The following is a 27,628-nucleotide window of genomic DNA, read 5'->3' on the forward strand; positions in this document are numbered from 1 at the left end:
ATCTCCCCATCTCCATCAATGGCAACCCCACACTCCAAATGCTTGGGCCAAAACCCCTGGAGTCATGGTTGGCTCCCTTCTCTCTCTCTCACACACCACCTCATCCAATCTGTCAGCAAATCCTATTGGCTCTACCTTGAGCACGCATGTGGAATCCATCCCTTTCTGCCCACCTCCACCAAGACTCCCTGGTTCAGGCTTCCATCGCCTCCTCCCTGGATCACTGCAACAAACAGCCTCCTGTCAGATCTCCCTGCTTCACAGCTGCCAGAGGGATCTGGTTAAAATGTAATTCCAATCATGCCATGTCACTATGCAGAACCTTCCATGGCTTTCCCCACTTCATTCTGGGTAACAGTCAAGTCCTCCAGGCGGCCTGCAGGTCCTGAGTGATGAGCGCGTGGTCCCTGTTCAGCTGCATGGCCCACTCTCTCCCTCACTCACCCTGTTCCGGCCACACCAGCCTTCTTGCCATGTCCCCACAAGCCAGGTCTGCTCCTGACTCAGGGTCCTCAGACCTGCTGTTCCCTCTGGAAGGCGATTCCCCCGAAACATCCACCCAACTCAGTCTCTCGCTTCTTGCACGTCTTTACTTAAATGCCACCTCTCGAAGACACCTTCCCTGATGACCATGTCCAAGTTGCCCAACACTTCCCATCCCCCTCCTCTGCTTGATTATTTTTCTCCTCAGAACTTAACACTCCCATATGCATGCTGTATTTTTTCCTTGTCTGTCTCTCCTCCATCACAGCTTACATTCCTTGGAGCAGGTATATTTCATCAGTTTTGTTCACTGTTTGGTCCCTAACCAAAACAGTGTCTGACACATAGTAAGTGCTCAGTAAATACTTCCTGAATGAATGGATACAGGAGCAGAGGACTTGACATGAACAAGCAATTTACAAGTGAAGAAACAGAAATGGCCAACAAGCATATGCAAATATGCTCAACCTCATTAGCAGTCTAAGAAACATAAAGTAAAATCATTTTTATCTGTCAAATTGGCAGGGATTAAGTGATTAATAATTCCTGTGATTGGCAAGGGTGAGGGAATGGGGCATTTTGCACACAGTTTGTAGGAGCATAAATTGGCTCAACCTTCTACAGGTTGATCTGGCTTTCCAGAACAAATCAAAGGTGGAAATGTGGGTGCCCTCTGACTCAGGAAGTCCACTTCCAGAAACATTCCCAAAAGAACTACAGCACAAGCACACACACATGTGCAAACCCAGAGGTTCCCTGAGTGAGGTTTATAAATAACCGAATGCCAGAAACAACCTAAACGGCTGCCAACAGGATTAATAACTGATGAATAATTTGCAGACCATCATACAAGGGATGTAAAAGGATGGGAAAGAACTCTATGGAAGGACCTGGGATGATCCACATGACATTGTTAGGTAAAAAATCAAGTGCTGGAACAGTATAACTAATATGAGCCCAAGTTTTTCCTTTTAAAATATGTTGATAAGTACATAGAAAAAAGTCTGGAAGGGGACATATCAAACGAGTTATCAGTGTTAGCTCTTGGCAGGAAAAGACTACAGAAGGGGCTTGAACTGCATGCTTTAAATACCAAGAGATAGATGGATAGATAGACGGATGAATAGATAGATAACATATAGAGAACATATTACCTTAATAATCAGAAAAATGATTCTGCTCAGGGAGAAAATACCTTCTGTGACTCCCCAATATTAAAGGGTGCAGAAGTAAGCCATTCCAAGCCCTCCATAACTTGTCACTGCCTCGTCCCTGTTACCCCCACCCCCACTCTGGCTCCCCAAAGTGCTCTGGGTTCCAAGCTCATGAAGCAATTTTCTATTCCTGGTTCCTTTCACAGCTCCATGCCTGTCTCTCAGCTCTGTTCGCAGGCACAAAGGCCCAACCCGCCCTGTCCCATGACCTCCTCAGCCTGGACTCTGCCATCAGAGAGCCAGATGGGGGAAGACGAGGAACCCTGCAGCATGCCCAAAGATCAGGACGGCTGCCCCAGCCCCAGTGAGAGCCGCCAGGTCTCTGTCCTAGGGACAGCCTGCGGCAGCTGGGGGAGCAGGAAATGCCCCTTGATTGTGGCCTGGGCAGGCTGGTTGCCCCTGGCTCCAGGACACCTGCAACAGCCACTGGAGGCAGCTGATCTGAGGAGGCCAGGGTGAGCCCAGCAAGGAGGTCTGGCCAGAGGAGGAGGGAGACTGGGGGTTCAGCCCCCCAACTTGGGTTGCCAGATTTGGCAAATAAAATTGTATGTGCCATGTAATATTTGAGATATATTTACACTGAAAAATTATTTGTTGTCTATCTGAAGTCCAAATTTAACTGGACATCAGTATTTTTTTCTGGCAACCCTACCTGCTACCCCATCCCATCCCTTGGGGGGATATGGCACCAGGCAGAAAGCCTTCACCTGGGATGTCCAGGAGTGGTGGAGAAATGACCTCTCTCAGGCCCACCACAGAGGGGAACTGAAAGTTGAGACAGGCTCATTCCGGGTGCTGAGGGATGTCCCACAGAGAGTTGGGAACTTCCAGAGTTAGCACCATCAGGCACTGCAGCGGCAGTGAAAAGCCAGGTGACAGCAAAGGGAGCTGAATAGCAAAACCTTCTGAGCCAAGGCACTCGGCGGGTGTGTGGCGCAAAACAGCCTGAGCAAACGCAGTGAGCACGGGACACAATGCTGGGGTTGCAGGGATGGCGTGTCCCAGTGCCTCTCAGCATCTCGGGGACACAGCCTGGTGACGAAGAATGGCTGAGGGGTGGCCTTCCTTCTCAGATGTCAGGAACTCCTCCATAGGAGGCCCCTCTGCTGCTGGGGCCTTCAACTCTCACACTGTGTCCCCCACCAAGGCCCCTGGCTCATTCGCTAAAGGCCAGCCTGAGTCGGGGGACCTGGTCCTCACCCCCAGAGCCTCCCACCCAGCACGGAAGCATGAGGCAGGGTGAGCCTGCCTCGCTCTCCCCTACCTGGGTCAGATGGCGTCGGGAGGCAAACAGACTGGCCTCTGGGGGCCTGGGGTGCAGCAGCCTGTCCGTCGCGGTCCCAGCATGCACTGTGGGGGAAGAGCAAGGTTAGTGGGGCAAAGATGGGGCTTCCTGCTACCCCGGGTGAGGCCCACCTCAGCACAGCTCCCCACGGTGGATCCCCATTGCCCAGCCCAGTGGGGCTCAGGTGCTGCCTCCCAGCACAGCACATGCTCCTCAGTGCCATCCCTACCCACTCCCCAGCACCCTGGAGTGGCCAGCCCTTAACTGATCACACCCTCAGGAGCATGAACTCCCTGGCCTGGCATTCAAGGCCCCGTCTAAGCCTCTAACCTTCTCACTGTCTCTCCATATCCTCCAAAGGTCAGTCCCAACTCTGCAAGTTTTGTTCACGTGCACAGATACGCAGACAGACAACCCCACCCCATTCTCTCTAAGACTCCCACTGCTACCAACAAATCTGTCCTCTGCCTCCTGGAAGCTTCACTTACATGTCCTCAGCCCCAGCACCCCTCAATATCCTCAGCAAGGTCCCCAAGGACCCCATCAGCCCCCCAGCTCTCCCACCTCAGCCTGTGGTCTCTGGCAGCTGACCTCCCTTAGGAACACTCTCTCTGTGACTCCCCGATCCACCCTTCCTCATTCTTCACTGCACCCCCATCACTCATCCTAGACATGGCCATAGATGCTATCTCCCTTCCTCCCACCTCCTGGACCATCCTGCCCACACCTGTGCTTCAATCACCCTCTGCCTATGCCCTCAGTGCCACCCACTATGCCCAGAGGAGGGTGAAGCCCCCTAACCTGGCCCACACGGCACTGCCCAACCCAGCCCTGATCTGTAGGCCACCCTCACCTCCCCTCCAGGCCACACGGCAACCTGCCACCTCCTCAGAAAGCTCTCTGTGACCACCTCCTTTTCACAGTCTCCAAAGTCTTCCATAGGTCACCCTGGAGGAAGCCGTCCTCACTGTGTCGCACTGCCCTGACAGATTGACTTGTCATTTGGTTTTCCTTGTTTCAACAGTCCCACAGCAAACTTTTTCCATCAGGTTTATTGAGGTATAATTATCCTACAGTAAAACTGACCCTCTCTGGTGCACAGTCTATGAGTTTTGACAACTGCGTGCAGCTGTGTAACCACTATAGTCATCAAGGTACAGAACAATCCTGTCACCCCCAAATCCCTGCACACTGTCTCTTTGTAGTCAACTCCTCCCAGCCCCTACCCCTGGCATCCACTGCTCTGTTTTCTGTTCCCGTCGTTTCGCGTTTTCCAGAGTGTCATACAAATGGAGTCATCTAAACATAGCCCTCTGAGTCTGGTTTCGTTCATCCAGCATAATGCATTTCAGATTGATTAATATCTGTGTTGCCTCTTGAAACCAAACGTCTTTCTTTTTTGTTGCTGTGTAGTACTCCATTGTTTATCCATTCAGCAGCTGAAGGGCATTTGTGACGTTTCCAGTTTTTGGAGACTATGAATAAAGCCACTATAAGTATTCACATACAGGTTTTTGTGTGAATGTAAGTTTTTATTCCTCTTGGTTAAGCACCTAAAGTAGGATTGCTGAGTTGTGTGGTAAGCCTATTTTTAACTTTATAAGAAACTGCCAAACTGTTTTCCAAGTTGGCTATACCATTTTGCATTCCCACTAGCAACCTAGGAGAGTTCCAGTGGCTTTGTACCCTTGCCAACACTTGGTATTAGCCATTTTCAAAGTCAATGTAATGATATGTAGTGGTATTGCATTGTGGGGTTTTTCGGGTTTTTTTTTTTGTTTGTTTGTTTGTTTCGTTTTTCTTTGAGATGGAGTCTCGCTCTGTCGCCTAGGCTGGAGTACAGTGGCGCGATCTCGGCTCACTGCAACTTCCACTTCCCTGGTGGGGAAGTGATTCTCCTGCCTCAGCTTCCTGAGTAGCTGAGATTACAGGCGCGCACCACCACACCCAGCTAATTTTTGTATTTTTAGTAGAGATGGGGTTTCACCATGTTGGCCAGGCTGGTCTTGAACTCCTCACCTCAGGTGATCCACCCGCCTCGGCCTCCCAAAGAGATGGGATTACAGGTGTGAGCCACCACGCCCGGCCTGCATTGTGGTTTTAATCTGCATTTCCTTAATGACTAATAATGATGAGCATCTATCTTTTCATGTGCCTGATTTGCTTTTTTAGCGCCATCACTATTGGAGATAAACATCTTAATTATTTAAATTATTTACCTGTTTACTTTCCATCTCTTCCATTACATGTGAAAGCAGAGACCTTGGTGTTCATTCCCCCAATACCTAGAATAGCATCTGGTACTGGATAATGATAATGACAATGATGGTGGTGATGACTGTTGTGGAGGTGGTGATAGCTAACATTTATAGAGCCCTTAGCATTTGCCTAGCACCATTCTGAGTGCTTTACTCATAGTAACTCACTTAGTCCTCACAACTGCCCCAAAAGACAGAGATGCTATCAATATTCCCATTTTACAGAAGAGAAAACTAAGGTAGAGAGAGGCAACTAGCTCAAGGTCACACAGTTAATAAGGGGAGAGCCAGTCCTTGATCCCAGGTGTCCTGGAGTCAGAACACCTGACTAGGTCCTTGGCCAAACCCTACATGCAACATCCATGGAGGGATCCATTGTCCTTGTACACTCTGTATCTGGAAGCTCCCTGATTAGCTTCCCACTAGAATCCATCCTCTTCCTCACCTTCCGGACAGTATAGATGTGATCAGGATATTACACAGCCCATAGCAACCACTCGATATGCCCCAGGTGGAGAGAATAAAGAGGAGTCACGGCCTTGGCTCTTCTGAAACCTGGCTCTGAAAATGGTCCCATAACAGCCTTTGTACCAGAGAATTTTATTGCTCACTGAATGTCAGCACATTTCCTTGGCATTTCCTCAGCCCCTTTAGAGTTGTGCCATATGAGAAGTTCTGCCCAACGGGCTGTGAACAAAAGCGATGCGTGTCATTGCTGAGCCAAAGCATTTCAGAGCCCATGCGAGACCTCATCATTGTCTCTTCTCTGCCATGGCGACTGGAAGTCACATGTTCTGGAAGGGGCTACAAGATGATGGAGCTCCTGGCAGCCTAGGTCCCTGAATTGTTGTGTGGACCAGAGCTCCACCACCCTGCCCACATCCCACACCGGGCATGGAATGTGAGTTCATGTGGTAAACGGAGGAAGGAAGAGAGCCTTTGTTGCATTAAATCGCTGAGAGTTCAGACAGTACCGGTTAGTGCGGCACAACCTTGCCTATCCTACAACATCCCCAGTGCCCCTTTGGGGGCAGGTCACCTTGCTGCATTTGTTGTTAGAACATGTTTGGATGACTTATGAATGAGAGAACTAAGCCCCATTTGGGAGACTCTAAGTAACTAAAATTTCAGCGGGGGTAGAATAATCTCAGTTCCCAAGTTCAAGAGTTCCGTATCCACAAGGAAAAGGGAGACCTTCCAGGCCCTGCAATGGGCTCCACCAGAAGGACTTTCCCCACATGGAGAAGGGAGGCGTGAGCTGAGGCAGGTGGTGGCATCTCCATGAGAGTTGGGGCCTATGCCTACATTCGAGGGCCTGAACTTGACTTTAGGGCAAAGGCTGGGGCATCTTCAGAGCTCTATCCTTGACTTGGGTCTAGGACCAGCTCCCAGAAAGGTTCTGGGGCCCCCAAGTCATTTGTCCACAACTCAGGGGGATAAGGAAAACTCCACAAGGCCACAGGGCCTTGGAGCTGTAAGCTTAATTGCAGGTTTATATTTTGAACTTACTGGTGTTTTACTTTGGCAATTATCACCTTAAATGTTATGTGCTCCTGTGGGACAACACGAGAAACAAGGAGAAGAGGCTACCCCTTAAGATAACAGGGGCACTAGCAGGCAACCCAAGGGAAAGCCCTTCCTGTTGATAAATGCCCCTGCGACTTCTCTTCTTTCCCCAATAAGTAAGCCTTGGTGGCAGTGGAATCCACCTACAAGATCAACAGGTGTGACTGATCCAGTGCAACTGAAAACAAAGTCACACCAGGAAACCAGCAGTCTCTGCTCCATTCTTTGCCTTGAGCATCTATCTACTTGGGAGTTAATTTTGATGATGAGAAATTCAAAATCGTACATTTGGTCATTTCTGTGTGTGTGTGGTGTTTTTTGTTTATTTGTTTGTGCTTTTTTGTTTGTCTGTTTGTTTGTTTGTTTTGTAAAGGAGACATGTTTAATTGGGTGCAGGCTGAGGTTTTCACCCTGCTTGGACACCTTGAGTCCACCATCATGGCTACAGCATTTGCTCAGATAGGCTTGAGATAAGGAACTGATCAGGGATGCAAGGATGGCTCCTGGCTAGAGTGGAGTTGGCTGGGCTGGGGTCAGCTCAGACCCTCAGGTCCAAAGTCCACTGAGCATCTCACTCAGGGAGGAAGGGGTTGTAGGCTTCGACTTTATGGTCTGATTCACAGAGGCCCAGGCAATGTTGGGATGAACGCACAGGCTCTTGGAAAATGCCTGGCTAGAATCGCTTTGAGGGAGGAGTCCCTGAATGCAACATGAATCGTTTTCCCTTGAATGGTTTTTGCTGATTGATTGGGCTTTAGTTCACTGTCTGCCAAGGGTGTGGGGGGCTGAAAACAGAGGACAAAGGTTCAGAGGCAAATGGTGAAGGCAGTGCCTATGGGAATGCAGGAAGAGCTGGCACAGGAAAGAGGGGACAGGCGGAGGGAGGGTGGAGGGGAGGGGAGTGGAGGAGGGAAAGTGGCAGACACCCAGGTGAGGGGTGAACACCATTGCCACTGTGGTTGTCATAATCATCATGGTCCCCATAAATCGCACCCAGTGAGCCCCCTGGGCTAAGCGCTTTCCTTCTGCTAACTCATCTGCTTCCCACACATGCCCTCGAGGCGGGTACCTTGACCATCCTGGTTTCCAGGATGGGGAAGCTGAAGCATGGAAAGGTGAAATATCTTGAAAGGAATGGGGTCGTTTCAAACCCAGGCAGTCCAGCTCCAGCACTCATCCCTAAGAGTCCCTGATAAAACCGCAGTGGTGAGGTTGGAAATGAATGGAAGCTCCTCCTCAATGCCATTGGCAGAAATTCTGTCTGTGGGTGGTTAGATCCAAGATGGAGAAAAATTCCTGTTTCTGCCACTTACTAACTCTGTGACCTTCAGCAAATTACTTACCCTTTCTGGGACTGGTTCCCTATCTCTAATGCCATACTCATATGGCAGTAGAGATTAAAGTGTGTGTGTGTGTGTAGTGTCTCGTACAGTACTTGGTAGAGAATAGGTACTTCACAAAAACCAGACGCCCACGGGGCCACAGTACAGAGGCACCAATCTCCAGAATTTCCAAGCATGTACATATGTGTGCATGTATGTGCTCCTATGTACATGTGGCCCTGCCAAGGTGATCACTCATGTGCACCTGCATGCAATTCCCTCCCTAGTCCTGTCCCCAACTCAGGGTGGTGGTGGCATCAGGTCTGTAGCCCCCCAAGCCAAACACCCAAGCATCACTCCAGAGTCCTCTCTTTCCCTCTCTCACCTCGCATCCTATCACCACAGTCAGCCGATTCCTGAGTATTTCTCAAACTCATCTTCTCCCCAATTCTTCCCACCCCCTTCTGGACACAAGGGTCTCAGCTGCTTCTTATCCTCCTGCCTGCAGTCCCCCAGTCACCCCCATCCACACAGTGGCAATCAGGACGGCCTTTCCCAGTCACAAATATGACCTCATCCCCGCTCCACTTAAAACCAGCCCAGCAAGCCTCGCCAGGCCAGACGCGAAACTCCGAAGCCCTGAGGAGCAGCCTGACAGATTTGACTAAATAAAGATCTAAAGCTTCTCTATGGCCAAAGATACCACAGACAAAGTTAAAAAAGACAAACAGCAGACTAGGGAAAATATTTCCAACACACAAAACAGACAAAAGTTTTTAAAATTCCTAATGCACTAAAAGCTCTTTTATATCAATAAGAAAAAGGCAAAAAGAAAAGAAAAATGGGCAAATGATGTGAACAGTCCATTCACAGAGGAAGAAATACCCATGGGCAGAAACTGCACAAAAAGACACTCAGCCTCACTGGGGAGGAGCGGAGTGAGTGTGGAGACCATAGTGAGATAGTTTTCTAGATCGGCAGACATCTGAAAGATTGAGAATGTTCATTGCGGAGGACAGTGTGGGGAAATGGTCACTCTCGGATACCAAGGGGGCAGCGTCAGCTGGCCCAACCTTGGGAAGAGCAAGGTTGCTCTAAAAACGGAGCAGGCAGACCCTTCACCCTGGCCATTCTGCATCTAGAAATCTATCCTGCGGAAAGGCTACGGGTGTCAGCAAGATATATACAAGGATGTTCCCCGAAGCATTATTTGCAAGAGTGAAAAATGGAAGACAACCTAAATATCCATCAACCCAGGACTAGTTACATAAATTATGCTTTGTACAAACAATGGAATATTAGGCAACGATTAAAAAGAACACGGCAGATCTGGGTGCCGTGACATTGACTAATGCCCACAATATACTGGGAAGTGAAAAATGGAACTGGTGGAGTAATGTGCATAATATGATTCCGTTTCCTTTCTTAGTAATACACAATAAATATGTTTGCAACAGCACAGAAAATGTTCTGAAACATACCAGGCCAACAGCAGTGGGACATTGGCAGAGTGGGCTTTAAAGGCAAAGGGGGACTTTCCTATTTTACAGGACACACTTCTATATTGTTTCCATTTTATAATTGTGCTTGAGCAAATATTGCTTTTATGGTAAAAAAGAAAAAATTCCTCCTCCCATAACCCCTCACAGGCTGCAGGACAAAGTTCAAACTCCCTAGCGTGACACCCTAGGACCCTAAGGACACAGCCTCTGGGCACCCCCAGCTCTGGTCTCCCCTTTTCCAGTCTTACCTTAAATCCAGATGCTCCCAACTCCCTTACATGTCCCCCAAGCTGCCTCTAGGCCTTTGTCCTGGATGGGTCCCTCTTCCTGGAATGTCCTTTCCTGCCTTCTGTGCCTCACCTTTTAAGTAACTGCTCAGGTGTCACCCCTTCTGGAAACTCTCCCCAAACACTCCCCCACACTCCGCCTTCGTGGGCCCATTGCTCCTATAACATGTAACAGTGGTGATAGTCAACATTTAGGAAGTGCACACCATTCACTGAGGGCTGTGCGACGTGCCTTGCATTGTATTGACTCATTGAATCCTCTTAGCAACCCTCTGAGATAGGTTTATTATCATCTCATTTAACAGATGGGGAAACTGAGGTACAGAGTGGTTACATGACTTGCTCAAGCTCACACAGCCAGTAATTAGAAGGGGTAAGTGGACCTAGGCAGAGGGTCCCATGCAGCCTTCTACTAGTGCTTAGCACATAGGGCTGGAAAACCCTGGTCCCTGTACCTGCCAGGCCCCAAGACTGGCCTGTGAGCCCAAAGCTGGGATTTGCTTTCCCCGCAACCACTCCCCCACCACTGCAGAACCTGGGCGCGGTGTAAGGTGCACCAGGGTCTGTTGGGGTCAGAAGCCAGCCTCCGTCCCCAGCCAGCCAGGACTAAATTGGGACCCTGAGGGCTGGTCTCCTGCGGAGGAGCTGGGCTGGGGGTGGGGACCAGCCCCAAAACAGCCAGCTGACCCGGGACTGCTAAGGAAAGGGATGGGTTTGTAGAGGTGCAGTCCCTCTCCAGGCAAGGACCCCAGTGACCTCCCATGCACCTACTGTGTGCCAGGCCCAGGGGTCAACTGGCCCAGGAAGCTAGGGCAAAGAGACTCCCCTGCCCTCCACACAGCTGCCAAGTCAGACGCAGGGAGGCCAGGAGCCTAGAAGGGGCTGGGCAACAAGCTCAAGGCAGTGCCCAGGGAGGGCTCGGGGATCTGAGCGAGTGTGTACACTCTGGGTGAGTGTGCACAGGGTCTCCACGAAGGCAGTGGCACCTGGGTCCAGCCTAGAAGGATGGAGGGTGTGGGCAGATAGAGTGGGGGGAGGGAAGCTCCAGGGGCCAGAGGCAGCTTGAGCAAGGGCCTGGAGGGGGTGGCTGTGGGGAGTGGGGGTAAGAGTCATTGGTTGTGGCTGGAGCAAGGTGGGAGGCCGCAGGGGATGGGGTGGGTGGGCATGTTAGAGGCCTTTGGAGAAAGACGGAGGAGGAGCTGTGCCTCCAGCCCAGCAAGGAAGGCGTGATCTGCGGAGGAGGCAGCTTGCCTGAGATCTGAGGATCTGAGCTTGTCAGGCCAGCTCTGCCTTTGCAGTTAGCAGTGTGGCTGTGGCCTACTTCCAGGACCTTGGCTCCCTCACCTGTGGACAAATAACCCAGCCTCACAGACTGCTGAGGGGACTAACTGAGACAGTGGTTTATGGCACCTGAAATCCAGGGAGGCAGTGGACATGTCTCGGGCATGGTGCTCCCTGGGGGGGGTCTGCCTGTGTACCAGTGAACTTGTGTGCATGCACGCCCTTGAAGGCCTCCAGGTATTCAAACACATAGAATCCTTGTTTAAAGTATAACTTTAGGCAGGGTGCAGTGGCTCACACCTGTAATCCCGACAGTTTGGGAGGCTGAGGTGGGAGGATCACTTGAGGCCAGGAGTTCGAGACCAGCCTGGGCAACATAATAAGACCCTATCTTAAAAAAAAAAAAAAAAAAAAAAAAAAAGCCAGGAATGGTGGTGCACCTGTAGTCCCAGTTACTCGGGAGGCTGAAGTGGGAGAATAACTTGAGCCCAGGAGGTTGAAGCTTCCGTGAGCCACGATCGCAACACTGCTCTCCAGCCTAGGTGACAACACAGTGAGCCTCATTTTTAAAAAATAAATAAGTAAAAGTGTAAATTCAAGATAATGGGATTTCAGACTCTTCAATGCAGGAGGCCGAGCCCCATGATCCTGAGTAGGTCCCTACCCTCCCGGGGCCTGGGCTTCCCCAGGTGGGTGGTAGGCGGCTGTCTGGATGGCTTCTCCAGCCCAGCTATTTGGAATCAGCTGGAGCATGGCAGGAGGGGAATGGGTGTGAGTGCCTGGAAATCCACAGGGGTGGGACCCAGAGTGGGGAGGGGAGGGTGAAGGAGGCAGAAGATCCTCCTTCCTGGGCTAGTCCCAAGCCCTGAGTCTGTGGTCGGAGGCCTCAGCCTGATGTCCCGTCCCCCACCCAACTGAGGCCCTCCCCACTCCCCCTGCTCCGAGAACCTGAACTGTGCTGGAAGCCCTGCCCCAGCCCTGGATGCCAGGCTGACTGGCCCAGACTCCCCTGGCTGGCTCCCCTGCTCCCACTGATGCCCAGGCTATGTTCACCGAGGCGAGAGTGGAGAAGTCATAAAGAAGCCCCCAGCTCCTACTGCAAGTTCACCCCCAGCAATACCAGCGTGTAGGCCTGGGGGCAGGCAAGACTCGGGAGCATGCCCAGCCTTGCTATTTCAAGCCAAGGGGCATCAGGCAGTGCCTGTGCTTCTGTTTCTTCTTCCACGGAATGTATACACCTGCCTCCCTTGCAAGGTGTCATCATCAGCCCAGTGCCCCCACCATCAACCCTCTCACAGGTAAGTCCCTTGGTTCACCATGAGCTGAGGTGGTCTGGGGGGTCACAGTCAGTTATGCTGGGAGAACACTTACCCTAGACTCCCTAAACTGCCCATGGGCACCATCCTTGCCTCTTTGGGGACCCCATCGCAGCCCCCTCACTGGTCCCTGCCTCCAGCACCTCCATCTCCCACCTGTTGCCAGAGGAACACTCTGAATGCAGAGCCGTGTCCCTGCCAGTCCCCCGGGCCTCCCCCACCTCAGCTCTGATCACTTGGTGCTCTCATCACCTGTTTGCTTGTGCCCCCACTAGCCCTGTGAGCAGGGGTTATAGCTGATTCATCTAGGCAATTCCAGAGCCTAGTGCAGGGCCTGGCACAGGAGTCTTGTCCAGAGAGAGCAGACTTGGCAGTGGGAATGGACAAACAGGGCCATTTACCCCTACTACCCTGGCACCTGCTTCTCTATTGGCATATTCACAACAATGCTGAGCTCAGTGTGGGGCCAGGGTCAGGGCTCGGTATAGGACCAGGATCAAGGTTAAGTCTGTTCAGGATCAGGGCTTAGTGTGAGGCTAGGATCAAGGCTCAGTGTGTGGCTGGGGTCTAGGGCTCAGTGTAGGACCAGGATCAAGGTTCAGTCTGTTCAGGATCAGGGCTCAGTGTGAGGCTTGAATCAAGGCTCTGTGTGTGGCTGGGGTCAGGGCTTAGTGTAGGACCCGAATGAAGGTTCAGTTGATTCAGGATCAGGGCTCAGTGTGAGGCTGGAATCAAGGCTCAGTGTGCAACTGAGATCAGGGCTCATTGTAGAACCAGGATCAAGGTTCAATCTGTCCAGGACCAGGGTTTAGTGCGGGGCTGGGGTCAGGTCTTAATGAGGGACATTTTCTGTCCCCCACTGTGAAAAGCCCAGGACTCTCTACCACCTTACCCAGAGCTTTGAAAATAACATAACCTGCCCCCCAGGGGCCAGGGCCTGTCTCCTGAGCCCCTACTATGCGTGCCTTCTATCCTGGCTAGGCAGGTCCTATGCTCCACTCCAGGCAGCTATGCTGGGATTTCCAGATTCCCTCTGCCCTAGCAGAAGTGGCTCAAGCAGGGAAGCTCTTCCTTGCCTCCCCACCTAGCCTTCAAAAACACAGCGAGGACAGTCAGCCTTCTAGCGTGGATGCACTCCCAAGCCAAAGTGAAAAAGTGCTTTGTGGTTTTGTCAGATTTCCCAATTGTCCACCTACTGCCCCATTCGATTTGCCCAGGTGATCCAGTGCCAATGGACGTAAATCCAGGCCTGGCTGAACAAGAAAGTGAAGGTGTTGGCTGGCACATGGCATTGAGATGCACAACCTAAAATACCTCCTCCTGTCACAAGGCCTGAAATCCCTTTTTTGAAAAAGAGGGAAGCAGAACAACGCTAGTCCTGACCTTTGGAAGGCATAGTGCACTGTCCTGGGGCCACCACCATCAGGCTTCAGTTTATCCTTGCGGACAGGCTCAGCCCAGTGGCTCCTTGCTTTTAAGCCACGCTTGCTGACTCTCCTGTCTGAGACCTCCATCCTGGTTCAGTTTTCAGCTCTCCGAGGGCATGGGCTGTTGGAACCTTGGCCCTGGGTGACCCAGGTTTGACCCAGGCCTACTCACTTACAAACCTCAGAAACAAGGGCCAATTCAGAGACTGGCCTGGATAGGCATCAGAGCTGCGCTCGCCTCTGAAGACAGCAGGGCCAGGGCAGGAGGTGGCACCTGTCCCTGAGCCCCCCACGCACCCAGCCAAGCCCCCCACTGTATCTGCTACTCTCAAGCAGAGGGTCAAGTTGGTCTGCTGGCAAGACACATGGCTCTCATTTTAATTAATTAAAGAAAAATCTAATCACTGCATTAAACTTCTCATTACTCCACTTGAATACCCGTTAAGTAAATGTAATTACCAGAGGATTGGGTTTCCCAGCCTCTTTCATTAGCTTCTGATAAGATGGGGAGAGGGAGGGAAGAGGGCGGGCAGCAGAACAATGCTAGTCCCGACCCTCGGAGGGCAGAGTGAGCACTGTACTGGGGTCACCGCGGCAGGCTTCAGTGTTCCTTGGGGACAGGCTAAGCCCTGGGCCTGGGGGAGATCCCCCAACCCGAGCTGCCCCCAGGAAGGCAAGGGCCCAGCATTTGGCTGCAGTCAGCACTGAATGCTTCGTTTCCCACCACTGTTGGTTATTTATACCCCATCTCCCTCCGAAAGAATTGGAGGCTGCTGAGAACAACGGAAGCAGCACATGCTGAAAAACAGAGGAAGAAAACAGGACAAAGCAACAATGAGAAAGAAGAAGCCAGAGACAAGGTTATTAAGCAACTGCATGCCACAGCATCCTAGGCACTTATCAGAAATGGGCCACAAACCGACTATGAGCTTCCTGGCAGTCAAGACAAAGACAGCAATGCACTTCAGTGCTGGGATGCAGTGACCAGCAGAGTATGCATGAGGAAATGCACACTGGGCCTTGGTCTTTCATCTGTGAAAAGGGTGGAGCTGGAAGATGGACTAATGCAGAAAACCACGGGCTGGGGGAACTGCAGGTGAAGGTTCAGAGGAGAGAAGAGGAATTACTAGAGGAGAAGCAGCAGAGGTGGAGGGCAAGTGCAGAGCCTGGGGGTGGAAGAGGTTTCTCCAAAGGAGGGGCCAAGGTCCCATACCATCACCAGCCCCCTGTGGTAGAAGGCACCGGCACTCTGAGGCAGGAGGAGCAAAAACCAGAGGAGACAACACACTCAGGAGGCCCAGAACTGGCCAGGCTGGGACACAGGCTCCGCCTCCCTGCGCTAAAGGGTGGGCTGCCCAGACATCCTCTATGGCCAGTGCATCACCCTGTTCCCCAGCTGCCCTGAGGGTGGGCTGCTGCAGCTCAGTGCTCCTCCTTTTCTAGAGAACTGCCTTCCACAAATGGGGGCCACCTCACCTGGGCAATCCAGGCCCTCCCATGGGTGGCTCACTGCCAATGACTGATTGATACAGGGGCCCAAAAGCCCGACCTCCTTGTGGGGGGTGGGAAGGGTAATTCTGTGGGTGAATTATGCTCCAGGATTCCCTGGACCAGCCCAAGGCCCAACTTTGCCTGTGCTATCATTCCTACCCCAATCTCTTCTCTTCCTCCCTTTCCCTGAGGCCCTGCCCTCAATACAGCTCGTGTACGCAAATCCTTGTCTCAGCTTTTGCCTGTAAGGATTCTGATCAACAATACATGCTGGCAGCTCCTTCCAAGTTCAAAAAAAGGAAAGAAACAAACAGAAAAACCAAACCGGCGATGTCCCAAACTTCCTGGAGAGGGAAGCAAGAAGGAGAAGGGAACAAGGATTTACTGAGAAACTGCCAGATGTCAGTCCTTTCTGTACATCATCTCAGGTAGTTCTCTCAGCACCCCTCCAGGTGAGGTTCATTATCAGGTGAGGAAACTGAAGCTCAGAGAGGCATAGAGATTTGTCCAAGGACACACAGCACGTCCACATCCATCTATGACACCATCTAGAATGATTATTTGTTATTTGCCTTCCCTAGTTGGGGAGGAGTCTCCCTTCTCCTGTCAGCAGGATCCCAAGATTCCTTTGGGAAACACTCATCCCTCATCCCTGGTCACATGGTTGGGGAAGGACAGACCGTGACCCCCAGCCCATCAGTGTTTCTAAGTCCTGTGGACTCAGTTAAAGGTTCAGAATGAGCTGAATGCTGCCAATAGGACCCTGAGATCAACTCAAGGACTTCTATTTGTTCTATCAGGGAAGATTTTGTCTCCACCCCCAACCCTAGATCTAAACCTAGAAGCATGTTACCCCAGAAACTGCTGCCAGGCATCTTTTGACTATGTCATGCCAAATGCCACTAAGCATGGAGCCATCATCAAGGAGAGGAATGAAGGAATACATCAAGGAGAGGAATGAAGGAATTCTGGTTACACCATTTGAACCACTGGATCAAGCCCTGCCTGAAGCCCATATTACCACCAAACACTTTGGTTACATAAGCTGATAACTTCATTTTAATGAAATAGGGTTTGTTTTAGTTTTTGTTTTTTGCTACTTACAATCAAAGGGATCCTGACAGATACAGTGTACAGAAAGGTATCCCTTTTGTTCTAGGGACCAAGAAGGCTTGGATATCCCCAGGAGCCAGGGAATGGGTAGAGGGGGGATGCCACCTACCCTGACTGCTGCTGTGTCCCGCTGGGTCCCAAAGCTTGAGGAGTCCCCTTGGCCCAGACTGTGGTCAGGAGTAGACTTGGGAGCTGGTCTAGGAGCTGGATAGAGTCGGAGCCCTGGAGATGCAGGCTGAAGGCTGTGTAGCCCCGCAGACTCAAGGTAGCCAGGTCATGGTCATAAGATCCCTAGAAAAGAAGAGAAACAAGAGTGAGTGGTAGGGTTCACAAGGGGCCCGAGGGGTACAGGAGGTAGGACAGATGGTGGCCACACCTTGGTGAAGGTGAGACCAAAGGAAGATCCCTGGAAGCATCTCTACACCAGCACTGTTCAACAGAACTTTCTACCATGATGACAATGTTCTGCCTCTGCACTGTCCAATACGGCAGCCACCGTCACATGTGGATATTGCGATGTGAATAGTGTTATTAAAAACTGATTTTTAATTTTGTTTTAATTTAATTAATTTACATTTAAATCTAAACAGCCACATGTAACCAGTGGCTACCACACTGGACAACACAGCTCTGGATCAACCCTTGCCTCCTGGCCACGGTACATGGGAAAAACTGAGGTCCAGAGAGGAGAAGGGATTTGCCCGAGGTCACACAGTGAGAGGGTGGCAAAGGCAAACACAGTTCCTCCAACTCCTGGCCCTGATCCTCCATAGTACCCACTGCCCTTCCCATCATGGCCTCGTGTTTTCCCATCATGCTCATCACTAGCAGAGTGTCCTGCTGTCCTGATATCCATGCTGCCATGAGTTGGGCTGTCCCTGGGGAAAGGAATGTCCCTGGGGAAGGGTGTCAGGCCACCCTTGAAGGGACCTGCCTCCTCCAGCCACTGCCACTGGACCCTTCCTCAGCCCCCCTAGCAAAGCAGCCCCAATGAATGTCCTGAGATTGTCCCGGAAAACTGTCACTCAGAGGGGAAGCCTCTTGGGCAAAGAGTCGTTATTTATAACAGAAGACACTGCAGGCTGCCTAAACACTCCACAATAGAGATGACGGAGTGATTCACGGCACCCCTGCCAAGAGAGTAGTACACAGCCATTAAAAACGACCAACGAAGAGGCCGGCAGTGATGCTGAGTAATGTTTCCGTGACAATAATGAGGTGGAAAACTGAGAAATGGGTGCAGGTGGGGGTTGGGTTGCGGGGTGTACGAGGCCCACTCCCATCTGTCACCCTCACCCACGCTAACCAGGGGTGAGGGTGACAAAAACCCTCACCCCTGGGGTGAGGGTGACAAAAACCAGGCCCAAAAGGTTTTTTTTAAAAAACAAGCACACAAACAAAAATGAAAACTTATCAGATTGAAGTCACGCTGTGGCATCGTAGGGTCCAGATTACAGACCCGCTTTACAGGAGGAGTGGGGGCTTAGAGAAAGCAACCACATGCGTGCTCCTGGCTCCATGGAGAGTGTGGGCAGAGTGGGGCTTGAACCCTTGATTTCTGATGCCAAAGACAGACTTCTACAGCTGCCCTTTGTGCCAGCATTACGGCTGCCCTTTCCTTCTTACTTACTCGTCTTTTGTAAACACATATGTACATCATACTTATTAAGTGCCAGGAACCTTCCTCAGCCCTTGACAAATTAAAAGTTAACTCATGGAATCTGTAAAACTGGGTGAAGGAACAATGACTACCTCCATTGTTTGGAGAAGGAAAATGAGGCACAGAGAGATTAAGTAACCTGGGGCCACTTCTACTACCCAAATATTCTGCAAGGTCTAGTACTGCCATTACAGGAAGAGGATAAGGGGGCAGAGAGGGAGTGTCTGTTGCCTGGAGGAGTGGAAAAACAGATGGAGAGTTTTCCTCCTTTTTAATTTCATGGCAAATCTTTTTTATGGCAATTGAACGGAAAAAGTTCAAGAAGTAAAATAAATGTAGCAAGGAAAAGGTTTTTTTTTAAAAACAAGCACACAAACAAAAATGAAAACTTATCAGATTGAAGTCACGGATGCATCCGACAGACCTCGACTGTGAATGTAATACACCTCTCAGCAGCAAAACTCATGTCCCTAGGCTTTTCTGCCAATGTCCTGACCTGGGACCACTCCCTCCTGCCTGGGTGAGATCCTCACCTCCAAGGGCAGCAGGGAGCAGCCCTGGGCAGAGGTAAACTTCAATAAACACCTCCGGGCTCCGTCCCGCCTCCGAGCCCCCTGCTGCCTGCAGTGCTCCAGCCACCGGCAAGCACTGAAACTCAGCACACCATAGCGTCCAGGCCTCTGCCTCTAGCCCCAGCCAGCCCCATTCCATAGGTGGAGCAATGGAGGCCCAAAAGGCGAAAGACTAGACCAGAGGTCACACTGCTACTGAACACGAAATGCCTGTGTGTGTGCTTATGAGTGTGCACGAACACGGCCCACAGGGACATGTGTGTCTCCCACGCATGCGGTGCTTCAGGCCCAGGTGATTAAAAGGGCAGGTGATTCCCAGCTTACACACCCACGTGCACGTGTGCACACACATACATGCACACACAAAACTGTCATATCATTAACTGCTACTACAGCCACAATGGCATCATCTGCTATTTCTTCCTATTTCTTGTTTTCTGGGTTATTTTTCATTCATGCATCAAATACTTATTCGGCACTTACTATACGCTAGGTATATTATAGGGGCTAGGATTCACTGGGGTACAACACAGACAAGTTTGGTACTCTCATGGGCACAGCGGATACCGATGATAAACAAAATAAGCAAATAAACAAGATAATTCCAAAGAGTGACAGGCAATAACAATCATAAAACCTGGTAATGTGAAAGAGAAGACTTGGGCTGGGGCTGGTGGGTTACTCAAGCTAGAGGGGCAAGGAAGGTCTTTCTGAAGCAGTCACATTGGAATTTATTCTGTGGGAAATGAAGCTGCAGCAGGAGGCTGGGGCCCTGAGGGCCAGGGTAAGCGCTTTGGATTTCATCCCAAACGCAATGAAAAGTAACTGGAGGGTTTTAACCAGGGAAGTGCTATGATGTTTTCCTCATTGTCTGGAGCTGCCAAGTGGAGACTGAACTCAAGGGCATGAGGCCTGGGGCAGAGGACCAGTGTCACAATCGCCCGAGGACAAGGAGACAGCCTTAACCAGAGGGATGGCACAGAGAGGGAGGAAACAGACAGATTCGGGCAGTGTGTTGTGGCAGAACCAACTGGTCGATGAGTTGGATGTGAGGGGGTGGGGGTAAGAAAAGGAGAGTAATGAAGGAAGACTCGTAGAGCTTCTACCATAGACAGGGACTGCTTTCACAACCAGACCCCACCCCTCAAGAAGCCTCAGGGGCCTGATCAGGACTTCCAGTCTCTGACGAAGGGACTTGGCATGTGTGTGTCCAGACAGCAGAGCTAGGCCTAAGAAGAAAAGATTCCAGAGAGACAGATCTCTGTTCAGCATGAGAAGCAGTGAGCTTCCTGTCCCTGGAGGTATGCAAGCAGAGGTCTGGGGACCATGTGTGTTGGGTGGGGATTTGCACTAAAAGGGGAGGTTGATTTCTGCCATGAGTTTCTTTAATTCTGTCAATACATGAATCAGGGCTAGATTGCATGGATTGAAGCAGGTGTTATAGAGAGTCAAGGGAAGGCAAGGTAATGTCCAGCATACAGTTATTATTATTATTATTAGGACTTTACAGATCACAGAACGCTCCCACCGATTCTCTACCTGGATCTGAAGCCCACGCTGTAAGGCAGGTAGGGCATCATGATCAGCCTGATCTAGCAGATGAGGAAACAGGCCCAGCAAGGGAGTGGGCTCAGCCCAGCGTTCCACAGCACATCAGCCTCACACCCTCTGTGGCCTCACACCTATGGACCTTCTCCTCCCTCATCCCCAGCACCCCTGCCCCGGAAGATGCAGGATCTCCCCACTCCACCCAGGCTTCCATCCAGCTGCCAAGACTCCCATCCCTGGAGGTTAGAGGCATTCTTTGCCCTCTGCCCCAAAACTTGGGAGGGGGTCTCAGCCTAGAAGATTTACCCCCTGGTTACACAGGCCCTGATCCTCCACTCTGTCCCCTTTACCCCTGGTGGTTTTACCACAGCCCCTTAAGTTGGTTCCTTCAAATTAGAGCAGTATCAAATACTAGGCTTTGCCCAGAAATGAAATAAAGTAGGGTCCCTCCCACGAGGCGTCATTCTTCCCCCACACCTACGGCTGCTGTGGGCCAGGGGCAACCAGAACCCACCTGACCACCTTCTGACCACCTTCCCCTTTCCTACCAGACAGGCAGAGAGGGCACCTGGGCAGGTAGGAGTGTCAGGAGGTAGGGTCTCCCCGGGGGGCCTGGGATTGCCAGGTGGGGAAGCTGCCACCTACTGGCACTACATCGTACACTGAACACTCGGGATAATCTTTTTTTTTTTTTTAATTTTTGACCAGCAGTTTGCCCTGACAGACCCCAGGATAGTCTTGAGGGCCAAGTGGGAGCATCTCACTCTTCAGGTGAGGCAGTGAAAGCTTGGATATATTAAAGAACTTGTCCAAATTCGAAATATTAAATGGAAAGAAACAGCTTATAAGTGCTGGAGCCAGAATTTGAACCCAGGGCCGACTGATTCGAAAGATCCGGTGCTGTCCCCTGCTCCCTGCTGCCTCGTGGAAGTGCCAGGCAGTTCGAAGAGGCAGCCCGGTGAGCAGATGGGGTGGGCAGGGGGAGGCAGAGAGAGGCGGCGGTTGTAGGGTGGGAGGGAGAAGGCGAGACAAAGGAAGGACAAAGAGAGCAGCAGAAACAGCTGAATCGACAGGGGAACCGTGCAGGGGTCAGAAGGCGGCAGCTCTGGAAGCCACCCTCCTGGTCAATGCAAGGCTCGCAAGGCCACCCCGGTGCCATCTGCCCCTCAGATCTAGCCACTAGTGTTACCTGGGCTCATCCCCAGATGCCCAGGCCCAAGGAGCCCCCAATCATTGAGAGTGCTCCCCAGTCATTAAAGGCATCCCCCACTCGTTGAAGGGCACAGGTCAGGCCCCTGTGGGACAGTCCTGGGGCAGGGAAATGGGTTGAGGGAGTAGAGGGGCCAGCTCTGGCCCTGGGCAAGGCCATCTGCCCAGCCTCCCCCTACCCCAGCCTGGCTGGAGTGTTCAGCTGCCCAGGCTGCCCACCATGCCGGCCGATCTGTGGCTGAGCTCTGGGCTGGCCAGGTGTTCCCAAGTCCGGCTGGCAGCCCAGCACCATCAGCCTGTCCCCAGAGCATGCAAGGTTTAAGCAACAGCCTTTCCACTGAACATTTTCGAAGAAAAATATCTTTTTTTTTTTTCTTCTGAAGAGAGAGAAAGGGAGGGAGGTGGAAACTGGCAAGGGAGGAGGAGAGAAGGAGGGAGGGAGAAACCTACCCCATCATTGCAGTCAAGGTCACAGGCACCGGCACGGGGCGGGCTGGGCAAGGAGCCTTTAATCTGGGAGTTCAGGCTGAGGAAACTACACGCTTGAAGCCAGAGTACATTACTGCCCTGAATGATCTGTCGGCTTCTATTAGGCTAAATATCTCTGTATAATGGGGAATTATCCTCTGAAGAGGCAAACTGCCGGCCTCTCCAGGGAGGGGGCGGTGGGAACCTCGCATCGTGAGGGCTCTCCCACGGTGGGGCGGGGGGAGCAGGACCGACTCAGAAAGCCAACCCAGTCCCACACCCCCACCCTGGAGAGTCACAGCCAGCAGCTGCTTTGATGTTTGTGGCGGGTGCCCGCCTCCCTTCCTTCCTCCCCGGACTCTTCCTTTCCTCCCTTCATACGAGCCTGGAATGATACCAGACCCGGGTGTAGGCCTGACAAGGCCACTGGTCAGCCAGGTGACCCCAGGCAAGTCTCTGAGCCTCTTGGAATCTCTGTTTTCCTGTCTGTTAGATGGCGCTAATAATACCCGCCCGAAGGCTGGCCGTGCCGGGGGCGAGCGTGAGGCTGGCATGGAGCCCAGCACAGAGTGGACATCCTGCTCTGCCCGCCGCGGAGGGCCCCCCGTCCTCCTCATCCTCACTGGCTCACCCAGGGCACCACCACCTCCTCCAGGAAACCCTCCCTGCCCCCTATCTCGGGGTGTCTCCCACCCTGGGCACCTACAGCCAGAACCCCACCTCCGGGCCCTCCGTTTCCAGTGGCTGAGTAGGAGGAGCCTCAGTTTTAGGAGATCCCCCTGAGCAGAACGGACCCCTCCTCATCTGGGCACCCGGGCCTGCCCCAATTTGCGGGCTTGGAGGCAGGGGTTAGGGTGGCACCACAGGCATGGGTGGGGCCCACAGAGGGGTGACACTCATGGGAAGGCGATCAGCACCAGGGTAGCTGGGCCAGGAAGCCAGAAATCCCAGGACAGGGGTCTGCAAGAGCAGGGTAATAGCTGAACCATCAGCAGGACTGGCTAAGGCACAAGGCAGGGCTTGGGGCCAGGTCAGAGGAGCAGAGAGGAGGGCAGGAGCTTGAAGCTGCAGTGAGCTGTGATCATGCCACTGCATTCCAGCCTGGGCAATAGAGCCGGGGCTCAGTGCCAGGTTCCTGGTGCAGGGCAGTGTAGGGGCTGGAGCAGTTCAGGCCAGGAAAGGTCTTGGGGGTCAGGCGGGGGCAGAACTGACCTGTGCGTGTGGGCATGAGGGTCAGATGATGGTGGCAGGGTGGGGATCAGGGTACCAGGTGACAAGGTTCTGCAGACCCCAGACTCTGTTCTCAGGGCTCCTGTGCTACCCTCAACCTGTAGTGAATCCCCGGAACGGTTCAGAACCCCTTGCTGCAGATGCAGCCACTGCTGTTGCAGGGCCTGCGGGTGGGGGCAATTCCAGGGCAAGACGCCTAGAGCCCAGTGGGACACACAGAAAGGAAGTCACCTCTAGGACAGGTCAGAGGCACACTGTGTTACCCACTCCCCTCAGTAGGCCCATAGGTCCAGCCCAGAGTTCCCACAGCCTGGGGGAGCTGCCAGTTCACTCATTCACTCACTCGTTTATTCAGCAAATGCCCTCTAATGCTTTCTGTGAACTAAGAGTACAAACACACCTGAGCAGGGTGTGGGGTGGAGCGCAGGAAGGTGAGAGATGACAACTCGGGGGCTGTGTGAGAGCAGGAGCCTGAGGGGCTGTGGAAACAGGGTAGGGGGCATCTGATCCAGGGCTGGGGTTTGGGAAAGGCTTCCAGGGTGAAAGGATCTTTGAAGGGGTATTAAAGGAAAACGAGTTGGGTTTGGAAGCAGTGGGGAAGGGCACCGCAGACGACCCCAGTGACAAAGCCCAGTGGCTGGAGAGGGAGACCACCCCCTCCTTCAGGCAGGGCCTAGCAGGCACCACACGGGGTGGAGCTCTTATCCTAGCAGCCAGCAGGAGCCTGAAGTTCTAAGTGGAGAGTACCCAGGGTCCGGATTCGTGCTTCAGAAACATCATTCCAGCTGCCACCTGGGGGAGGATGGATTTCAGGCAGGCGGAAGGACAGGAGGAAGTGAGTTAGGAATGAGGCAGTGGCCAGGGGAGAGGTGGGGTACAGCAATAGAGACGAGGGCGGATGAGGGAGGGATCTGGGAGGCGGAAACTGCAAAGTGAGGGCGGCGGTTATAATCCACAGTGCCAGCGTCCCACTGAGCATCCCCCACGCCTTCTGTCCAAACAGCATCTTTAACTCTGTAAAAAATCCATTAGTTACTTTGATCTGCACAACGCTCAGGTGAGGCAGCCAGGCCAGGAATTCATTGCTTACTTAGTTCATTAATTCAACAAGCATGTGTTGAGTGCCTACTACGTTCCAGGCACCATTCTGGCCCACCCAACACAAGGAAAAACTAAGACTCACAGATGTTGCCCGAGTTCCACAGGGGTGACCAGGACCTGCTACTGGTTTGGGAACCCAGATGCCCTGCATATTTGGGGAAGGGGTGGGGTCACACGCCAAGCAGGAGCTGTGGAAAGGGAATGCCTGACAGTGGGGCTGGCTCATGGCCCTCCAGGGCAGGGATGAGCTCAGTCTGGAGGAGAAGTACCTCTTCCTCCAAGGTGGGCACGGGAAACCAGAGAGACACAGTGGGGTGGAAGGAAGCACAGTCGGGGGGGAAAGGCTGACCTCCACGGGCTGGAGGCTGGAAAGGGTGAGGGGACACAGATCAGGAATGGCAGGGCCATTAGGCCCAGCAGACTGTGGGTAGGGCCAGAGGGTGAGAAGGGTCGGGTGAGCACAGCAGGAGGATTGGGAGTGGGGCTGCCTCCTCGAAAGTGCTTGCAGGGAGAGGGGAGAGGTGGAGGCAAAGTCCCTGAGTCCCTACGGATGACAGCAGGCCCCTGGACTGCCCTAGTGGGTGCCCCGTGCAATGGCCTCAGGCTGCTCTGTGCTAAATGGGGGGCTAAGGAGGCAAGAGAAGGAAGAACTTCCTCGGAGGTGGCTCCCAAGGGCCCAGGGACGTGTCAGGACAGACCAAGGGCAGCCTGACTGCCTCCTGAGCTCACTCACACTGCCAGGACAGGAGCTGCTGGTCAACTCCTCGTCTCCGTTCCCCCAAGTCCAGCCCTATCTACCCCCAACATTAGCATTCACTGCTGAGGACCTTGGTAGTCCCCTTGCTTCCCTGGGCCCCCCTCTCTTCATCAGCAAACTGGGGTGGCTCCCACCTCACCGATGGTCAGGAAAGCACTAGCCCAGACCCTGCACACAGTAAGTGCATACTAACCGTCATCCCTACACACAGTAAGTGCATACTAACCATCATCCCCTGCACACAGTAAGCACATACCAACCATCATCTGCACACAGTAAGCGCATACCAACCATCATTCATGCACACAGTCAGCACATACCAACCATCATCCCCACACACAGTAAGCACATACCAACCATCATCTGCACACAGTAAGTGCATACTAACCATCATCCATGTACATAGTTAGCACATACTGTCATCCGCACACAGTAAGCACATATTAACCATCATCCCCATACACAGTAAGTGCATACTAGCTGTCATCTCTGTGCATAGTAAGCACATACTAACCATCATCTCTGCACACAGTAAGCACATACTAACCATCATTTCCCCCTCCACCTCCCTGGTGACAGGACCCCTTAGAGCCCAGTCCTCAGCATTCCCCATGTCTCAAACACACTAAGCGCTCAATTAACTTTATGGGCTGAGTTTACCTGCTAACCAGCTGTTAGCAATATGACCAGGTCAGAATTCTGCCCATTGGACCTGGTAGGGAAGGGGCTGAGAGGAAGGACTTGGCAGACACCACAGGGGGCAGGAAAGGAATCAGCAGAGGTCAAGGTAACAGGGGTGGCAGAGGCCCTGCTGTCACCACACATGGTAGCATTCTCAGTCTTTCAGGAGGCAGCTGGGGAGCCAGCAGAGGGGAGGGCTGAGGGCAGGGCACTCCCAGGTAGAGGGTCCCTGGGCAGATCAGCCTCCTGCCCATCAAACCTGCTCTAGGCCTCCTCAGGGCACCTTCAGCCCTGAGAGCTGCTCCCCTCAACACACCTCTCCCCACCTTGAAATCTATCCCACTGTCTACCAAGCTCTCCCCTAACAAGAGCATTGCAGAGAAATTGAAAAAAGTCAAAAGGAGTTGCCTACTCCGGGAGAAGGGGCAGAGCTGGGAAGATTCACAGAGGTGGCAGCTTTTCAACTGTGTGGGCCTCACCTAGCCCCTCTGTGAAATGGGAGTGCTCTACTATGATGACAACAAGTCTTACTACTACTGCTACTAATAGGTAAAGCATTTTGGGCACATACCCTGTGCCAGGCTCTGTGTGAGTACTCTGTGCTCAGAGAAACTGAGGCAGAGCTGAAGCCAAACCTGACCCTCCTAAACTCAGTTTGGGCGGACTGGCTGGTGGAGGGGGTGACTGGGGTCTGAGCCTTGGGCCAGCTGCAGGCAGGGTGGTAGGTGGGGTCAGTGTTACCAGTGGTCAAAGTCTCCGAGTTGTATTACTCCAAGTGTTTTTCACATTACTGCAAGTAGCTGCTCCTGCTAAACCTGGGTGAGCAGGGGTGGGTGGGGGAGGGAATCTTCCCGAACCAAGCCAGAGGCAGCAAGGTCAGGGGTTAAGGATAGCTGCAGCAGCTCAGCTTGGTCCCCTCACAGTGTTAAAAACACTGGTGCTATGTGCGGCCTGCTACTCGCAGTCTCCCTCTTCCTGTCTTCCACAGGACAACCTCACCCATGTGCCAGGCTTCAGCCCTTGGTCTAAACAGGCAGGGGTGGGTGGGAGGTCCGCATCACCATGGAAGAGGGACCGGGGCAGGAGAAGAGTGGCAATGTCCTCTGCTATGCGTACTCCTACACTGAAACCGCACACTGTGGGATAGGTGCTCTTACTCCCACTTGACAGATGAGGAAACTGAGGCTCTGAGGCAATATGTTCCTTGCCCAAGGACAGGAGAAATGACAGAGCTGGGATGCACACCTAGCACTGTCTGGTTCTAAAGGACAAGGAGATGCCAAAGGCTGAAAGGTGACTGACGCAGGAGTTGGGGTGCATCTCAAACATAACCAACAGGCCTGGGGGGTCTTTTGGGGGGAACCCTTCCTGGCTGTCCTCTCAGTGGCTGCAGGTCGTCCCAAGCCCAGGGCCAAGGTGGTCTGGCAGGCTGAGGAGATGAGGAGAAAAGAGGCAGGGGAGAATGAGAGAAGTCTTTTCTTTGGCTTCCAGCAGCTTTCTACTCACCCAGTTCCTGCCCCAAAGCATCCCACCTCCCTGGCTGGGTGGGAACCCAGGAGGCCCCAAGTTGATCAAGGGGCCCGAGAAGGCTTGTGACATAGTTTGGGTATCTGTCGCCTCCAAACAGCACGCTGAAATGTGGCCCCCCGTGTTGGAGGTGGGGCCTGGTGGAAGATGTTTGGGTCATGGGGCCGATCATTTACGAATGGTTTGGTGCCGTTCTTGCCCCCTAAGGAGGAACGAGTTCTCACTCTATTCGTTCCCATGAGAACGGATGGTTAAAAAGAGCCTGGCACCTACCTCCACCCACGGCTCCCTCACTTCCTTCCTCTTGTCATGCGATGCCAGCTCCCCTTC

At 52.5% G+C, this 27,628-nt stretch overlaps 1 protein-coding gene across 18 annotated transcripts in view; it reads right to left on the bottom strand.

Annotated features, from left to right (window-relative positions):
* Positions 1 to 27,628, bottom strand: part of LINGO1 (leucine rich repeat and Ig domain containing 1) — a 205,899-nt gene that overhangs the window by 60,092 nt on the left and 118,179 nt on the right. For 13 of the 18 annotated variants that reach the window (XM_077940039.1, XM_077940038.1, XM_077940037.1 and 10 more), the window contains 2 exons: positions 16,655 to 16,836; positions 2,962 to 3,047 (listed from right to left, as the gene is read on the bottom strand). The gene's annotated coding sequence lies outside the window, so the exon portion shown is untranslated. Of the gene's footprint in view, positions 1 to 2,961; positions 3,048 to 16,654; positions 16,837 to 21,984; positions 22,175 to 22,404; positions 22,510 to 27,628 lie in introns of those variants that run through there. The other 5 variants (XM_077940044.1, XM_077940045.1, XM_077940042.1 and 2 more) reach the window with 4 other exon arrangements.

Source organism: Macaca mulatta, chromosome 7 (assembly GCF_049350105.2).
Source record: "Macaca mulatta isolate MMU2019108-1 chromosome 7, T2T-MMU8v2.0, whole genome shotgun sequence".
NCBI classification, from domain to species: domain Eukaryota; kingdom Metazoa; phylum Chordata; class Mammalia; order Primates; family Cercopithecidae; genus Macaca; species Macaca mulatta.